The 18342-nt window shown below is 37.5% G+C and overlaps 1 protein-coding gene and 1 long non-coding RNA gene across 2 annotated transcripts in view; one reads left to right on the forward strand and one right to left on the reverse strand.

Moving 5' to 3' along the window:
• LOC134742967 (uncharacterized) overlaps nucleotides 1-10352 on the reverse strand; it is a 401065-nt gene extending 390713 nt beyond the window's left edge. The window contains exon 1 of the long non-coding RNA XR_010127983.1: nucleotides 10293-10352. This is a non-coding gene — a long non-coding RNA (uncharacterized LOC134742967). The remainder of the gene's footprint in view (nucleotides 1-10292) is intronic.
• LOC134742952 (polypyrimidine tract-binding protein 2) overlaps nucleotides 1-18342 on the forward strand; it is a 610485-nt gene that overhangs the window by 180821 nt on the left and 411322 nt on the right. The gene's annotated exons all lie outside the window — the stretch shown is intronic.

Here is an 18342-nt window from a genome sequence, read left to right on the forward strand (position 1 = left end):
ATTTTCTTTATTTTCGAGGCACGTTTTTTCCTTAGACTGTATCCATCTATTACGGAGTTATATCTATCTTTGCCGCTACGGAACAGACGCCTGCTCGCGCTTGCGCCACCTAGCGGTCATATCTGTCGTAATAGACGCGTTTTGTTAGAGAGTGAACCTTCTGTACCTAGTACTATTATTTATTCTGTGGTAAAGTACCATCTCTTCAGAACGTTAATAGCATGAACCAATACAATTTCAGTATGTTACTATACAATGAAAGGCTAAAACTATTTAATGCTGCAACTCCGTATAATAACAATACTCAGTCGGCTATCGCGAACTCTGAATGCGTGAATTTTCAATGCGAGTTAGTGAACTTAATTGCACTGAATTATATTATTTTGATATTTATGGTTTTACTCACTCAAAGTAATGTAATGTAGTTTGCTAATACAGGGTGAAATTGTTATCTCTGACCAGTGACCATACTCTGAGGGGTGGATAATATGTAGGTCATCCAGTCATCCTGAACAACGTTTACTATTGGGCCTAATGTGGCCCCATTAGGACCCATAGTAAACGTTCAGTATGAAATCGCGAAAAAAAAAAAACAGTCACTGACTAAAGTTGCCTCGCAATCAGGCGAACTAAATTGACAAGTCAATATACACAAATGCTTTATAAATATACACAAGTACACTGTGATATCATTCACAGTTTGGCCAGTGCTGTTCATATCGATATTTTCAAAAAAGTTTGAATTAGAGATTATCGCGAGAGTTCACTACCAGGGGCGCTACTGTTGCGCAGTCAGTTCAAATGTAACTAAGTAATTTTGTTAAGTTATTTTACAGTGATGTTTCCAAAATTGTGCATTTTTTTAGTAATAGAGACAAGAATATTGGATAAACATATATATGAATATTGTAATTAAATAAATGATATATTTTATATCATCATCATCATCATCATGTCAGCCGATAGACGTCCACTGCTGGACATAGGCCTGGATATTTTATATACATATTTTGTATTATTTGTTAGGAATACTTACAGCTAGAGTAACAAGTTAGGTGATAACGTAGAAACAGTGATTTTGGCTCAATTACAAATAAGGCCAGCCCCGACGGGAAATATTCCGTACTATCTGATTAGTTTCTCATTTACATTGTGTGGTGTGAACGCAAAAATTTAATCCTGTCAATTTCGCATCCGCACCTCCTGATTTGATGTCACGTCACAATCTTACAATCGAATCAACTACTTTTCTCGTCACATTCATATAAATCGAAATCGTTTGTAATCGTTTATAGTTATCACAGTTATCACATGGGCACAGATTTAGGGTCCCGTGTACACTGGGTCCCTATTACTGGGTCCATCTTATCTCATATCTTCCTTTTATTATTCTTCGTGACTATTTTTTCTTTGCTATTCCTGGTATCATTTTATCTGTCAATCTAATGTTAATTTAGTTCGCGAGATTCTGGAGGCGACTCTACTTTCTCAAAAAAAAAACATCAAAAAGTCTCTAAGTATGAAAGAGACATTTCCATCTAAATATGTCTGTAACGACTGGGGCACTTAGAAGCTGGATTGCATCTGGCTAGCTCATTTGGCGTCTCTGAGGCTTCCGTCTCGCTCTGACTGGCGGTGTGCGAGCGAGACAGGCGGGCCGGGAGATAAGTACATCACACAATCTGAATGGAGGCCTATAGATATGTCATACATGGAATAAGAAGCTATGGAAGGGTGGAAAGCAGGAAAAAATACATATTTTAATTAATATTGCTTAAATACAAACAATGACTTGTACGTAAACCATTTTGATGTTTACCCGTTTTGATAGCTTGGTTTGACTAATATTTACTCACCACCATGTTTTTATATATCGTAAATTTATTAAACTGTTGAAAATAACTAGGTGAATGCACTAACTTTCTCATCGCCTTAAGGTAAACCTTAAAATATGGCACACACGCCAACATTATTACTAGAACAAGAGCTCAAAATAAATATTGACCTTCATTGCCTTCAGGATACTTTATATGCTATCAAGTATCCTGAAGGCACAAGACCACGTTTCCGCTTTCCTTGGGGATTCCAGTCTAGGGCTTGCCTGACTTGATATTCTGTTCGACGGAGCCAAAAAGTGGCAACTCCGTTTAGAGTTTAGACCAGCTTTTCGAAAGTTGACGCTTTCCGAACGGAGAACAGAAATATTTATTTCCTTTACAACATCCAGTCTTCCATTAAATCTACGTCCTTGTAGCATTCACGACAAGCCCGCAGTGTCGGAAGTAGCATCGTGTAAAAGACATAAATGGGTCCCCCTGTATAACGGCATATTTAATATCTGCTTCTCTATGCCTAGGGAACAAGGTTTATATTCGCGCGGTTATTTATGGCGATATGCGCGATTCTCAAGGTTCCAGCAATTGTTCCATTTACTGTGTTCAATTGGCTCGTGGACATTGTCATGTGAACTGGAGTTTGTCACGTTCAAACAGGGATCGAATACCGGTATATTTTTATACAAATTAACCGGTATTCAATTTCGGTATCTCGGTTGTTTGCGTATATTTTTCCATTTCATTTAGGTAATCTGATAACTCATTGTCCTTACCTGAATACCATTCTACAATATCAAAGAAATATTTTGAATGCTACGTGATATTTTGATTTTATATACCGGTAACGATGCCTGCGTCCAAACACTTATTTGTATTAGAGCGTTTTCATGTTACAAAATCGTCTGTGATATTTTAAGCTTAATAGTCACACGCCGCCATTTTTAAAAGGTCGGCAACGCACATAAAACACCTCTGGAGTTGCAGGCGTCCATAGGCTACGGTGACTGCTTACCATCAGCCGGGCCGTATGCTTATTTGCCACCGTTGTGGTATAAAAAAATATGATCGAATATACGCACTTATTTTAAAACGAAATTAAAGTAGGTAACATATGTACGAGTGTAATACAATTGTTTTTTTTAAATACTACGTCGGTGGCAAACAAGCATACGGCCCGCCTGATGTTAAGCAGTCTCCATAGCCTATGTACGCCTGCAACACCAGAGGAGTTACATGCGCGTTGCGGACCCTAAAGGTGACTGTCCATTTCCAACCGCAGCTGCGTTACTGCTCCGACACTACTGCAGCGGCCTGAACGCGTCGGTGTTATTGTCAATTTCCATAGTAAAATGAATGACGATATCGACTGCACGTAATATGGTGATTTTAACGTTTTCCCGACCGCAACTGCACTACTGCTCCGACACGTCGATGTTATTGTCAATTTCCATAGTAAAATTAATGACAAGGCCGACTGCACGTAGCATGGCCCTTTTTGCGTATTTAGTGTATTATTGCAACTGCGGCTGCAGACCGCACGTCAAATCTGTCACCTGCACTGAAATGTCTTTGGGTCACAGATATTAGTAGTTCTAAGCAAAGAGGATATAACCACTACGTTCTAATAAGGAGCTTATTACAACCCCGATGGTACAGTCGCCATATATCGCAGATATATCGGGTCGGCCCAGGAGCTTACAAATATCTGAACACGCCCTTATTGTCAAGGCGCTAGAGTGCATGTTCAGATATTTTTAGCACCTCGGTCGCTCCGATATATCTGATGGCGACTGTCCCTACTGTAAACTTTTTTGCTAATCTATATTGAGCCATATCACAGAGCCAGTTAGGAAACGTGTGTGTTGTACACAATAATTGTGTACAACACGCACCGCGCTAGTTGTATGCATGCACAATTGATCTTGTACCTCGGCAGAGGGGAAATAGTGTCCCAATTTGTCAGTAAATAAGAAAAAAAAAATCAACTCATCCATTTCCTTTAGGTACTAGTATACTAGCCTAAGACAAAAGGGGATATTACTGCAATGTTCTGCCACCAGAGTGCAGGACTAACCTTTTTAGTAAACCAGAGTAACACACTGTACCCACTACATACACGTATACATACTAACATACTGTAGTACACATACTATGGATGGTATAGAAAGGATGCCAATCTCTTATGGGAGAATTAGGATTGTTCATTTTTTTTTAAATGTTCTATTTCGAAAACCATTTCGAGATATTAGGTTTTTAAACAGTTTCCGACATTTGCTGCGATATAATAATCGAGGATTGAAGATATTTCAACAAATATACTGATGACCTTAGTTTGACTTTCTCGCGAGGCTGAATATAATAATGTCATCGTATAGTAAAAGTTATCGAACCATAGTAAATAAATCCGTCACTCACGTAATTGTCAAAGATGTCATTGTCATCAATTGTCATAATAAAAATTTTCAGTTAAACCGCTAGTTTCTTACGATTTGATTTATAATTTTTAATACCTAAACAGTAGATTTTGATTGCTTAATATATCAAAAACCTTGTTTCCACTTGTGGGAATGATTTACAAAAATTATAGTCCGCGAAGACCTACGTGAAAGACTGTGTTGTCGTGAAGTAAATGTGGAATGGAATACTTCAAGTGTTACACACAATATTGCTGTGAGGATCACGTCGATGTAAGTATAAAATTAATATTATTTTACTACGAATATTTAAAAGTCCATTTTGGTGGTCGGGTCACTATTACCTATTTATTTTCTGTAATGATGTGGCCATAATATCTGAAGACAAACCGTTTAACACAGCTTGTCCGCTACTAGCTCCGTTTTACTGATTTGAAGTTAAATTCAACAAACAGACATACATATATGTAACTTATAACCATCTTGCAAGCAATAAATCATATACATACAAAAATACATAGTTATAGTCAAAATACAAAATGAAACTGAAAAGATAATTTCTAATTTCCAGGTACCTACAAGTTGCAGTTCAAGGCTCAAGCTGCTGATATCACGATCATGGCGGACAAAACTAAAGTTAATAAAGTTGTGAAAAATAAAACATGTCTTATTTTTTACTTTTTTATTAATTTAGGAAAAACCTGTTTCCCAAAAAAAGTGTATACATTATATGTTCAACATGTTCTGCACGTGAGGTTGACATTGAGGGCTTTGTATAGTAGCATTCAGTTAAAGTTGATTTAGGTTCTACTCTTGTTGATCCAGAAAATAATTGTATAGTTTATTATTAAATCTATGCCCACGCCCAGGCACTATTCTTGCTATAACTTTACATTCTCCGCCTTCTCTAGAAATTTTTACATTATATACATCCAATAAAGCTAAGGTATATAACTTAAGGCAGATTTGTGGAATCAGCTTTCACAAATTTAGCGTATTTTGAGATTATTGATTTAGGGATTCAAATAATACCTCCTGGTAATATATTGATATCCAAACATACGAAAGGATACAAAATTGAACCACGAGAGAAGCGAATGGTTTAAAATTTAGAATATTGACAGTTGCGGGGGTCTTAAGGCATGAGGGTTAAACAAACTTTGTTACAGTGCAACACGCAATTTTTCATCACACCAACACGAGGAAACCATTTATTATTCAAATTAATTTATTTGAAGTTCTTTCTATCGGCCAAGGTGAGGGCAATAGCTTTCTTCATAAAGGATTTCTTGTCTCGCCCGTCAAGTTTTATATGGATGCACGGTCATATCATAAAGAGTGCCGTGCCGCCCATGGACACCTGCAACACAAGAGGGATTTTAATTTGTGTTTCAGTTTCAAATAGGAAACTTGACAATATGAAGTGTAAATTGCGCAATTACCTATAGCTCTTACAAATAATTTTATTCATCACATCGGATTGCTGTGTGCGGTGGTCACCTGGTGGTCACGCATTTAGGCAAGAGGATGGGGAAGAAAATTTCACATTGTGAACTTACCTTAATGTTAAGAATAATTTTTCCTCTGCATTAATTTCATTTGATTAATTTGATTGTATTTCGTCAATTATTAAGTCTCATTCAATGTTGAATTGCTTTTCATTTAATCGGCAATATTCCCTGAATAAACGATCACCATTAAATATCAGATTTTTTATTAATATTGCGTAGTTGCCTTCGTCGGACTCTGACTATTGTAGAAAGGCAAACTGGTTTTCTTTTTCATGTAGCATGTAGCATTATCGTCACTCGCTTCTTCACGTAAAAAATACAAAAGTAAATTAGTATTTTATTTGTACGTCTGACATTATATGACTTGACATTGACAAGCCATCAGCGAACGCTGTCGCGACTGCACGCCGCAACAGCCGCAGTCGTGCTGCTACAGTAGTGCGGCACCGCGTAACGTCGCAACTGCAGTGCAGCGGCAGTTATAAACGGACAGTCACCTTAACACTCCTCTCCCTCGAGCTCTGGCAACTTTACTCACCGGCAGGAACACAACACTATTAGTAGGGTCTAGTGTAATACAAAGAAATAAGAACTGGTAGAAGTTTTACAAACACTGTCTCTAAAAGGACCAAAAAGAGAATACCTTTAAAACTTTGTATTGGTAGAACGCTCAGGGTAGCGGACATCTTTATTTATTCATCTTATCACAAAATGTTGTACGCAGGGCTCGGAACCGGTATTTTTAAAAAACCCCGAAATAGCCCAATATTTTGAATTATTTTATGCTCATTACGTAGGACTGAATCATGTATTTAGGAAACAATTTTGCATTATTAAAACGTCCCATTAAAAATGAAATTATAAACAAAAGAACGAAAAAGAACGTAATAATACCGGTATTTTTGTATAGAGCAAATACCGGTTTCCGACCCCTGGTTGTACGAGTAAATAACTAATAAATAAACCTAAATAAAGCCACGTAGCGCCATATAAAATGCTTTTAATAATAATTACCACCATTCCCACAACTGTAATTAACAGTAGCCATTAAATTTAAAAGCTTTAGTGTCGGTTAAAATCTATTTTTATTATCAGATAATAATTGTATATAGTTTACAAGCTTCTGCCCGCGACTGTCCTCTCGTCCGCGTAGAATGACGATGATGATTGATAATAAAAAAACCGGACAAGTGCGAGTCGGACTCGGGTTCCGTCCTTTTTAGTATTTGTTGTTATAGCGGCGATAGAAATACATCTGTGAAAATTTCAACTTTCTAGCTATCACGGTTCATGGGATACAGCCTGGTGACAAACAGACAGACGGACAGAGAAGTCTTAGTAATAGGGGCCCGTTTTTACCTTTTGGGTACGGAACCCTAAAAACTATCCTATGTCCTTCCTCAAACCTCGAACTATCTCTATACCAAATTTCATCTCAATCAGTTCAGCTATTTAAACGTGAAGAGGTGACAGACAGAGCAACTTTTGTAGTACTACGTAGTAATTTGAAAACGCATTAATTAATCTTTGGTCTTTGAATATTAAAAAAACTTTATATTTACTACTTTTATTTTAGGAATGGCTACAAAGACATTAATAGCCGAAAATACTCTTTTACGATTAAAGCTTTGTGGAACTCCGTAATATAACTTCAAAGGCGACCACGTTTACTAATAGTTTGGACTATTAGGAAAGGCGGACTTTTTAGGGTTTCGTAGTCACCATCACCCTTATAACTTTTGAACCACGGGTCCAAAACATATGAAAAAAAAACTTGAAACAAAAGCTTAATAAATACTTTCAATGAAAACTATAGCAAACACGATCGGTCCAGTCGTTTTTGAGTTATTGCAAAAAAATTAGGCGTAAGCGCTCGCTTTTTGTTCTAACTGATATCTGAGGCCGATATCGTCTGGCGTACTGATAGTCAGTGGGCCCCTTTATGCTTGTATTGTACATGTACATGATACTTTCTAATAGCCCCCGTTTGGCCTATTTTGATAGAATGGTAACTACGAAACCCTACACTGAATGGCCCGATTACATCTACATATATAATCTACATATACTAGTTAATGAAATAGGGAATTTATTTATATAATGGCGTGGAAAGGTAATGCTAAAAGGTACCTGCCGCAATACTTACAGGCTGTATCGTAAATGGAAGTGAAAGTCTTTATTCTTCAATTTAGGCATAGGTATTACAATTTGCATTTATGAATGTCAAAAACTATCACCGGTTCACGGGGCCGTCCCCGTGAAGATACCGCAAGAAACTCGCGAGAGACGCATAAAAAAAACATCAAATCTTATAAATACGTAATCAGGCCAATGACATCAAAATGAGAATTGGCATCAGTTCGTAGGTTTAAATTGGCCTCTGGATTTATTAATAATTTAATACTAATTTCGATAATAATACTATGCAATATGCATATTGGTCAGTTCTTAATTAGATGTGAGAAAACATAAAATTTCTCCGCACAGTTGATTGAGTTAGTACATTAGTACTAACAAATTATTAATAATATGTTTACAGGAGTTCGTGTTTACGTAATAGAACAAAATTATGAAATTCTAACTAATAATGACAATAAAAAGAAAAAATATTCACAACAAAAACAAAGCTACCCAACAGAAACTACAAACATTGACAAATAAACTTAATGTAGCAACTTACCCGAAAGTAGGCAGGGCCCAGGTACGTACCCCGACGCACATAAATAATGTACTCGTAGCTACGTCCTATGTCACTAGCAGCCCCATAGCACGCATTTGAATTGTTATGCTTGTTGAATATTCCCATTCGCTACGCGAGTAGGCAATTTTACGGAAATTTTATGGTTTCATAGCCAAATAGTGTCTGTGTAAGAGGTATACAGTTACAATTTAGAATAGGTAGCTATCTCTCTATTATTGTGTCATCAGAAACGCACATTCCTGGTTTTAGTCATTATTACGAACGATGATTTATTTCTCTGTGGCACTTACTCTGAGGAATTCATAAGTGCGACAGAGAGGCAAATCTTTCGTGGTTCGCAGTAGGCCCTCCGTTTCGGATTCAACATATACCTATATTGTCATTGAGTTAACATGGTTATCGCCGCCGCCGTCGCCGGTCGCGCAAAGTCGTGGCGGAGCCGTAAGATTCGTGCCTCACCACGGCCGTGTTAAATTGTCCAACACAGCGGTGTCGTCGAGACCCAAGCGGAGGTAAACCAAGAACATAAGTAAAGTTAGTAAAAGAACGCGATTCTCTAAGTCGGTTAAGAGTCTTCTAATGTGCGAGTCCTTTTAAGGGACAACCCAAGGTTTTCATCGATTTTTGACAAGTTTTGAATCGTATCTCCTACTTTTGCAGTACATATATAATCATAAGACAAACGGCTTCAATCTTTTATCTCAATTGTTGTCTACCATATTTTAAAAGAAATGAATACTATATATTTACGATTTTTTTAAACATTGTCTAAAAAATAGTTTTTCGTATCTCGATTGCTGTGAAAGATCTTACATAAGTATACGAAATCTACATATTTAGGTTCGCCTTTGACGTCTCTAAAAATTTGTCTAAAGTTCCAATTTTAAACTAATTAACACACCTATTTGTCCCTCTTGCCGTGGAAACCACTGGCTGTTGGTGTGCTGAGGCCAAGACTTTTATTGGGGAAGTGGGCAGACGGTTGCGGTAGAGTGGTCATGACCCTCGCTCCGGGTCGTTCCTTTTGCAAAGGTTGTCCATCGCCGTTTAACGTGGCAACGCGGCGAGCGTGATGGGCTCTTTTGCATCTGGAGGGGCGCGGGGCGCAATTTGTGAATGGTTTTCGTGTTTGTTAGGTTCTAGTTTAGGTTAAGATTTTTGTAATGTTTTATTTTGTATGACATGTATGTATCCTTGAAGTATTAACACAAAAGTTGTGGCCAGAAAACCAGTTTTTTGGCCTGAAATTGTTCAACTATTAGCATCCCCGTTGTTTGATGCCAAATTTCTCGAAAACAATTAACTTTGAAGTAAATATGGGATACCATATTATACACTGTATACTATATTCTGCCATTTGGCATGTGCAACTTGAAGAATGTATACATGTAAAACAAAAGGCCCTAACTATTTCTTAAAGCCGTTGCTATGTACTCTAAAGTACAAAAAACATTAGAAACAGATCGATCCCCTTAGGTCTTTTGGAAGCGTGACTCAAAAGGCTGTCGGGTCCTTTAGAAATTAAATCCGCCCGTTCTCGCTAAGCGTTTAGAATGGCAACCCAGTTGCTTTTGACGCGGTTCTAAACTCTGTGATGAATCGGAAGGTTAGGCATAAATTGTGAAACATACCCGAGGTTGGCACTAATAAACTACTGCGTATGAACTACGAGTAGTGTAAGACGAACGAATTGTGACATTTTCAACCAAAAGGTACCACATTGTCGCTTGTCAATAAGGTTGATTTCAAATTGAGGCTATATGGAAATAGCGCCTTATTGACAACCGACAATAAGTACCCTTTTGATTAAAAATGGCACAATTAACGTGACGTTACGTTATAACTAGAGATGCAACGGATAGTTGTTTGGCCGGATACCGGATGTTCGGCCTGACCATTGGCCGAATTTTCGGTATTCGGCCGGCGGTACTATACCTATATATCGGTTTTTCAGGTGCGCATTGTGCACATTTTGACCTGTTCTGTAGTGAACGTTCGCGCTTACTCATCTAGCATCTAGCATTTACATCATTTCTAGGTTCGAAATGAGTGCGCGTACAAGTGAGTGGAATGTTTAAATTGTTTTAAAATAATAAACGAGTACGATTATGGCCGTGACTGTTTCATAAATCCAATTTGTTTACTCCGAAATCGAGCAGTTACTATCCGGTGTCCGGCCGGATAGTAGGTCACTATCGGTATTAGTTTTTAGTTTTAAAATACATTGTTTGTTATATGTAGGTATGCTAGTTTTAAGGTATTTATTTATATAGGCCACTAAGTGGAATGTTTAAATTGTTTAAAAATAATAAACGAGTACGATTATGGCCGTGACTGTTTCATAAATCCAATTTGTTTACTCCGTAATCGAGCAAAGTTAGTATCCGGTATCCGGCCGGTTAGTAGGTCACTATCGGTATCCGTCAGGATATTAAAATACGGGCTGGATAGGCCGGATACCGGACAGTAACCGAATCATCATATCAGCCGAAAGACGTCCACTGCTGGACATAGGCCTCCCCCAGGGATCTCCACAACGACCGGTTTGCGCCGCTCTCATCCATCGGCTGCCCCAGATCATCGGACTATCCGAACCGAACCGAATATCCGATGCATCTCTAGTTATTACGTCGTCTTTCAATAGACAAATTCGAACTTCAAATAGATACAGTACTGGCCAAAAATATATCACCTTCAGGTTTTTACGGCAAACTAGTTATTTGTTATAAGGGGGCAAAAGTGTTGTTTAACCCGCGCTAATATTGATACCTGAGCTAGCGAAAGATGCCAAATTTGAACCACGAACGTAGCGAGTGGTTCGAAAAGTGGAATCTTGAGCGTTGCGTGGGTATCAAGGCAAGAAGGTTAAGCAAATTTCACTACAGTACCGCAAAACACAAAAGTTTCAAATTTCACGTTATTTCAGCTTCTTGTTTTAAAGTGAGAGCGTAACTTGGATTGTATGGGAGCGGCATTTTTGCGGCGGGTTCCTGTGACTCTTAAGGGGTTAATGTTCGCATGCTTCTGATTTTTACTCAGACACAATCAGCATGTTAAGTGCACTTTAATATTCACCGACTAACACAGACAGGATATACTTCCCCTTTAGGCCAGGCTCGTCGCATAAGAACTCGAAAATGGCTTTTCCGGTTTCATCTTTGATGATAACTATATGCTAATACATATTTATGGGCTTTATTTTATTTAAAGTCGTACACAACATTTTTTTTCATTATTGAGGGTTTTTTTAATGTTATTTCTACTCGGAATTACGAGCTTTATTCGATCCTAATAGGAGAAAAGAGTGTCCCAAAATGTCCTTCCATTTTTCATTCCTTTACCGTCATACAAAGTTTTAGTAAAAATTATAATTGACTGTCTGGACACTTTTTCTTCTATTAGAATCAAAAGATGATTTTGGGTAGAAATAACATAAAAATTCCCAAATCAGAAAAAAGTGCAGTGTACAAGTTTAAATAAAACTTATAAAATCTTAAGCTATACTTAATATCGATATTTTTAGGGTTCCGTACCCAAAGGTTAAAAACCCTACTACTAAGACTCCTCTGTCTGTCTATCTATGGACACTTTTTCTTCTATTAGAATCAAAAGATGATTTTGGGTAGAAATAACATAAAAATTCCCAAATCAGAAAAAAGTGCAGTGTACAAGTTTAAATAAAACTTATAAAATCTTAAGCTATACTTAATATCGATATTTTTAGGGTTCCGTACCCAAAGGTTAAAAACCCTACTACTAAGACTCCTCTGTCTGTCTATCTATCTCTCTGTCCGTCTGTCTGTCACCAGGCTGTATCTCATGAACCGTGATAGTTGACACTAGACAGTTGAAATTTTCACAGATGATGTATTCCTGTTGCCGCTATAACAACAAATACTAAAAACAGAATAAAATAAATTTATAAGTGGGGCTCCCATACAATCAACGTGATTTTTTTGCCGTCTTTTTTTCGTAATGGTACGGAACCCTTCGTGCGCTAGTCCGATTTGCACTTGGCCGGTTTTAAAAAAATCATATAAACTTTATTCTAGTTTACACCATTATACTTATTAGGTAATTGCAGTTAAGTCGAGTTACATATAAATATTAAAAACATTTTTATTTTTTTCAGGTACTTAACCGCGCAAACTTTAATTACAAAAGTCTGTCGCTTGGTGGCGCCACCGTCTTGGGCACGCATCAAGAGCTACGTACGTTTGGCGTAGAAAGCATTCCTATTGTGCTAGTTCACGTATAATTGCATAGATGGCGCTGTAATAAAATTTTCTTCAAACTTCTATTCCGTCCATTATGCTGTAATAAAGTTATTGTGTGTGTACGCGTGTTCAAAAAATAATACGTTAAATTACTCTAAATTCTTAGTCTTATATCTCTCTTAGGGTAGGTACTTAATCTCGCATCGATCTAAAAAACAATTTGAAGTTAATTTGCCCGCGACTTCTGAGTAGAATGATGGTTTCCATGATGAAACTTATCCTATGCACTGCTCAGGAACTTTCTATCTCGGAGATAGACAGACACCACAGACGGACGTTTACTTTCATAGGTATTTACAAAGATAGATATAACTCCGTAATAGATGGATACAGTCTAAGGAAAAAACGTGCCTCGAAAATCAAGAAAATTTGATTCTCGATCAGAGGGCGCTACTAGCTTTGGCCTATTGTCGTATAGATGGCGTTGACGGTTTCGTTTGTTATTTAACAATTTTAACGCATATCAGTGAAAGAACATGGGTCAAAATCATAAAAATAATTAATGCAAATAAAAAAAATCATTTATCCATATTTAAATACATTTTATCGTATTTTTATAAATGTTCATTTTTAGTTTTAAAGTGTGTCGACAGATGGCAGTGAATTTACTGTGGTTACAAAATTTACTATGACAGTACCGCTCTAGTATAAGTTACTCTATGGTATTTATAATTCTTAGTAATCTAAATCTTTCCTAAGTTATCTAAAAATCTAGACTGTATTTAGGGTTCCGTACCCAAAGGAAAAAAACGGGACCCTATAGTACTAAGACTCCGCTGTCCGTCTGTCACCAGGCTGTAACTCATGAACCGTGATAGCTAGACAGTTGAAATTTTCACAGATGATGTATTTCTGTTGCCGCTATAACAACAAATACTAAAAACCCTCGGTGCGCGAGTCCGACTCGCACTTGGCCGGTTTTTTATTTAATTATGAGACCTTAATCCATTTCTCACGCTCGATAAAGCTCTTTATTGCCAGTAAGTTACAGCGTAAATTTGCGTACAAATATTATTTTAGCTTAAGTTGAAGCTCAGGTAAGACCTAGGTATAGAGATAAGCAGATATTTATTTTGTTTTACTTGTCGTGACCTACTTTTGAAATTGAAGCTAGTTCCAGTTTAATATTTCTTGTTATAATGAGATATGGACTGAGATTTGTGAGGTAATAAACTTGAAGTTTGTAGAAACTGTGTTGTGTACACAGATTTATAAATATAAATTGTTTGTTTTATTTAAAAATAAATTGTTTGCTTGGTTTATAGTTTTGTATGTCGTGTACAGAAACATATATGTACCTATGTACCTAATTGACGTCTAAATTCAAAGGAGATTTGTAAGGATATCCAATCATATATTTCAAGTATGTTGTATGTACTTTGTATGTACTCGTAGTTTTTTGATGTCTAATTTTGCGATTTATTGAATTTGCTACTGAGTTTGACAGCTCGACGAGATGGCGCTGTACATACCACGCCATATATTTTGTGGTTATTGACGTATAATAAAATTATGTGTGTATGGAGTATAGTCACGGGTACTCATGCGTGATACTCGGAATAACCCGACATTTTGAAGTCACTCTGAATCAGTCAAATACACCTTATGCAATAATTCAGACACAAGCGGAAGTAGGTATAGTTTGAATCATCTCAAATGATTTTTACGCCGAAGACCCTAATCTGTTAAACAAAAGCCATTGTTTCTTTTGTGAGCGCGTGGTCATTGTGTCCGAGCGCGTGGTGTCTCAGCGCGTGGCACGCGACACACACAATGGCCACGCGCTCGCACAGAAGACACAATGGCTTTTGTTTAACAGATTAGGATATTTGGCGTAAAAATCTTTTGAGAAGACAAACTATATTTCAGTACCCATTGTCATGATATTTTATATTTAAAAATTAATCCTCATTCCTCACCTTACATCCTTATACAAAGGTACAATGGAATAACGACTCTCAAGTCTCTCAACGCGTTATTTACTTGGCCCTGATATCCATGAATTCCCACCCTTATTTGCACAAGGGTGTAACTGCCTTTGACATCCATACTGACTTGAACCTTTGTTTAGTAAGTATACAAATTTCTTCCCGGGGACCTTATGCATTCCTTATGACCCGACTCAGAAAGCTTTTGAGACAAATGTACTGCTATTTAAATTGAATATTTAGTGTAGCATCCATTGTACAAATTTCTTATTCACAGTGTAAGCTGAATTTTTGAGTGAGTTTGCGGATGTAGCGCGTGTAAGGCTGCGTCTTACGTAGGCGAACAACGCGCGAACGCGAAGCGAAGCGGCGCGACGCGGAAGCCCACGCGGCGGCCAAGCGAATTAACCGCGATCGCGACGCGGCGAGGAAGAAACAAACCGTTGATACGTATTAAAGTGTCCTAGGTGAGCGTTTATCCGGGATATTATTTTTGTCGTTTCCTATTTATTTTAATGTTTAAAATGGTGGAAATTGAGATAAAGGCATGTGAAGCCTGTAAGTGCCTGTAAGGTCAATGGCACTTAAGACTATTGTGAGTTCGCTGTGATAATGACTCACTCAACTAATTAAGATTTTTTTTCAATTTTTAACCTTATGAAGCTTATCGCGAGGTCTACAAAAGCTCACAGAGCCACTAGTTATTTTATTTTTATTTATTCACACTTCTAGCACACAATACCAAAATCTGTATTAAATAAGAAAAAGGTCGATATCTTTCGAGCATCAAACCCCCCGTGCACGTGTATTATAAACGCTCCCGCTTCGGACAAGGCCATCGCATCGCGCCGCGCCGCGCCGCTCCGCTTCGCCATCGCGTCAACATCGCTCACCTAGGATACTTACATAGGTAAGAACGGTTTGCTTCTTCCGCGCCGCGTCTCGCCGCGCCGCGACGCCCGTTCGCGTGCAAATCGCGCGCAACGCGAATCGCGTTCGCAACGAGTTCGCTAACGTAGGACACTTCTATGGGTATCAAAGGATTGAATAAGCCGCGTCGCGCTCGCGCCGCTTCGCTTCGCGTTCGCGCGTCGTTCTCCTACGTAAGACGCTACGTAAATGTTACGAGTATTTACTTAGAACCTAGTAATTTTGAAGATAAACTTAGCTTGGGAAGAGATTTAATATTTGAGCTTTATTAAGTAGGCCTTTGGCCGCGAATAGGTATCAAATAATTTAATTTCAGACCATTTCAGACAATTAATAATGTAAGTCGCTAGGGACCTCATACGATTGTCACTTTGACAAGGTACGAAATGGTACTGAAAATAAATCCCTTGACCATACGCGAGGATAGGGGACGATTGATTATCCATACAAACGTAGTCCTCATTTTCCTCCCTATATTGACATCGTGGAAAATATTTTCACACATTTTGATGTTTTTTAATCTTAGCCATGCTACTTGCGTTTAGTGGCTAATGTATGAAGTCGCAATAAACACTAATCAATGTGTAAATAGGCCCCAATGAGAAGGTCAGTCACACTTATCCCTATGCCACTTATCCGTATTGACCTAACCTAACCGATATTATTAATCGGAATTCAAGGAAGCAAGGAACGAGGATATTTTAGCAACAAACTATTTAAAGAAATCTTATATTTCGATCTTGTAAACGAGATTAAAACTTTATTTCGATGCTATTACTAAAGTCTACCAGAATTAATAAAACACGACAAAAGAATACTCCGACTATCTCAGTTTTCAATTAAAACTGAGATCAGTGCCAGCAGGGTTTAAACGGTAAAAAACGTCTGTAGAGATCACCACCGAAGATTGTACTAAGTGTTTCATTTTAGTCTTTAATGGGTTGGAAATAGTAAGGGTTGGCGCAGACTTACCTTGGCAGATTCGACTTAAATTAATAGTTACTCGTGATAGTCATGATATGGCATTGTAATATAGAAGTACCTGTATGCCTTTTTTTCCAAACAGGGCCGCTAACAAAACAAAAAAAAAATACATGAATAACTTGTCGACCAGGCACCTATTTTACCACGCTGACAATGGTCACCTGACAACAATAAGTACATTGCTTGTCCAAAATGTAACCATTGATACTGGGTGCCGTCGTTACTTACTAACCCATGAACGTGCAGAATATTGTCCGTGCCACTAACTGCCACTTATATCTGACAAGATCACTGACGGTTATCCCTTCTGCATAAATTTACCCCACTCGCAGTTTTAAATATTACCCAATTCACCAATTCTCGCTATTAAACAAAGTTGTGATTGGTCAAGAAAAGTTTTGATTAGCCAAAATAATTAATACCAAAATATTACTTTGCTAATCCGCGAAAAGATAACGTGCTAGTCAATCAGTGCTAACGTTATACTTAAGTACTTGAGTATTTCCATAGAGTAACTTATACTAGAGCGGTACTGTCATAGTAAATTTTGTAACTCCAGTAAATTCACTGCCATCTGTCGACACACTTTAAAACTAAAAATAAATATTTATAAAAATACGATAAAACGTATTTAAATATGGATAAATGATTTTTTTTATTTGCATTAATTATTTTTATGATTTTGACCCATGTTCTTTCACTGATATGCGTTAAAATTGTTAAATAACAAACGAAACCGTCAACGCCATCTATACGACAGTAGGCCAAAGCTAGTAGCGCCCTCTGAACGAGAATCAAATTTTCTTGATTTTCGAGGCACGTTTTTTCCTTAGACTGTATCCATCTATTACGGAGTTATATCTATCTTTGGTATTTCTTACATGCAATTAAATCCACCCTCCCACCACAAAAATAAATACGCAAATAAATATAACAAACTGGTGGTTTGTAACAAAAGAACAATACTCGACACGTGTTTCGCCTCTACGAGGCATCCTCAGGAGATGTTGACGGTCTAACGCCCGGCAACGTAATCGTAGAGAGGCGGAACACGTGTCGAGTATTGTTCTTTTGGTGGTGGTTTGTTTAATTTATTTAACTCTAAAACTATGAAAACGGATTATATCGCGTATATTGAATTTATAATACATCCCGACGTATATATCGCGTATCGCGTATGTTTATCGCGTATATACTCGTATATAGGTATATATCTTTACTTGAAAATAGTTGTATTGTATAACTAGCCTTATGAACCGATTTTGCATGTACAACCAGCCTTATAGTTTATGATGGTTCATTATTTTTGTTTGTGGTGTTTTGTACTTAACTTTACAATGTAGCTTTTCCTCAGTCACTCGTTCTCGGGTTCGTAACGTCGGGATGTATTATAAATTTAATATACGCGATATAATCCGTTTTCATAGTTTTATTTCATGAGTAACTATCGCGGTAACCGAAGACAATATCATTTAACTCTATTCAAGACTTATTGACTTGTTATTCTAGTTATTCTAGTTCGTTGTTACCCACCGATAAAAACGTGCAGAAAATTGTCATTGCCAGGCACAATTGTCAATTTGGTAAAACAGGCCCCAGCCCGCTGATTGTGGTCGATGCGCGCCCGTTCTTACGATTCAAGGTAATCTCGCCTATATAGGTATACACGATAGGTATACACCTAAAAGGGTGAAAGAAACCTCCTCGGGGGGGCATTAAAATAGGTAATGGCCAAATATAACAGATGGTATACCGTAACGAA

This window comes from Cydia strobilella, chromosome 7 (assembly GCF_947568885.1).
Source record: "Cydia strobilella chromosome 7, ilCydStro3.1, whole genome shotgun sequence".
NCBI lineage: Eukaryota > Metazoa > Arthropoda > Insecta > Lepidoptera > Tortricidae > Cydia > Cydia strobilella.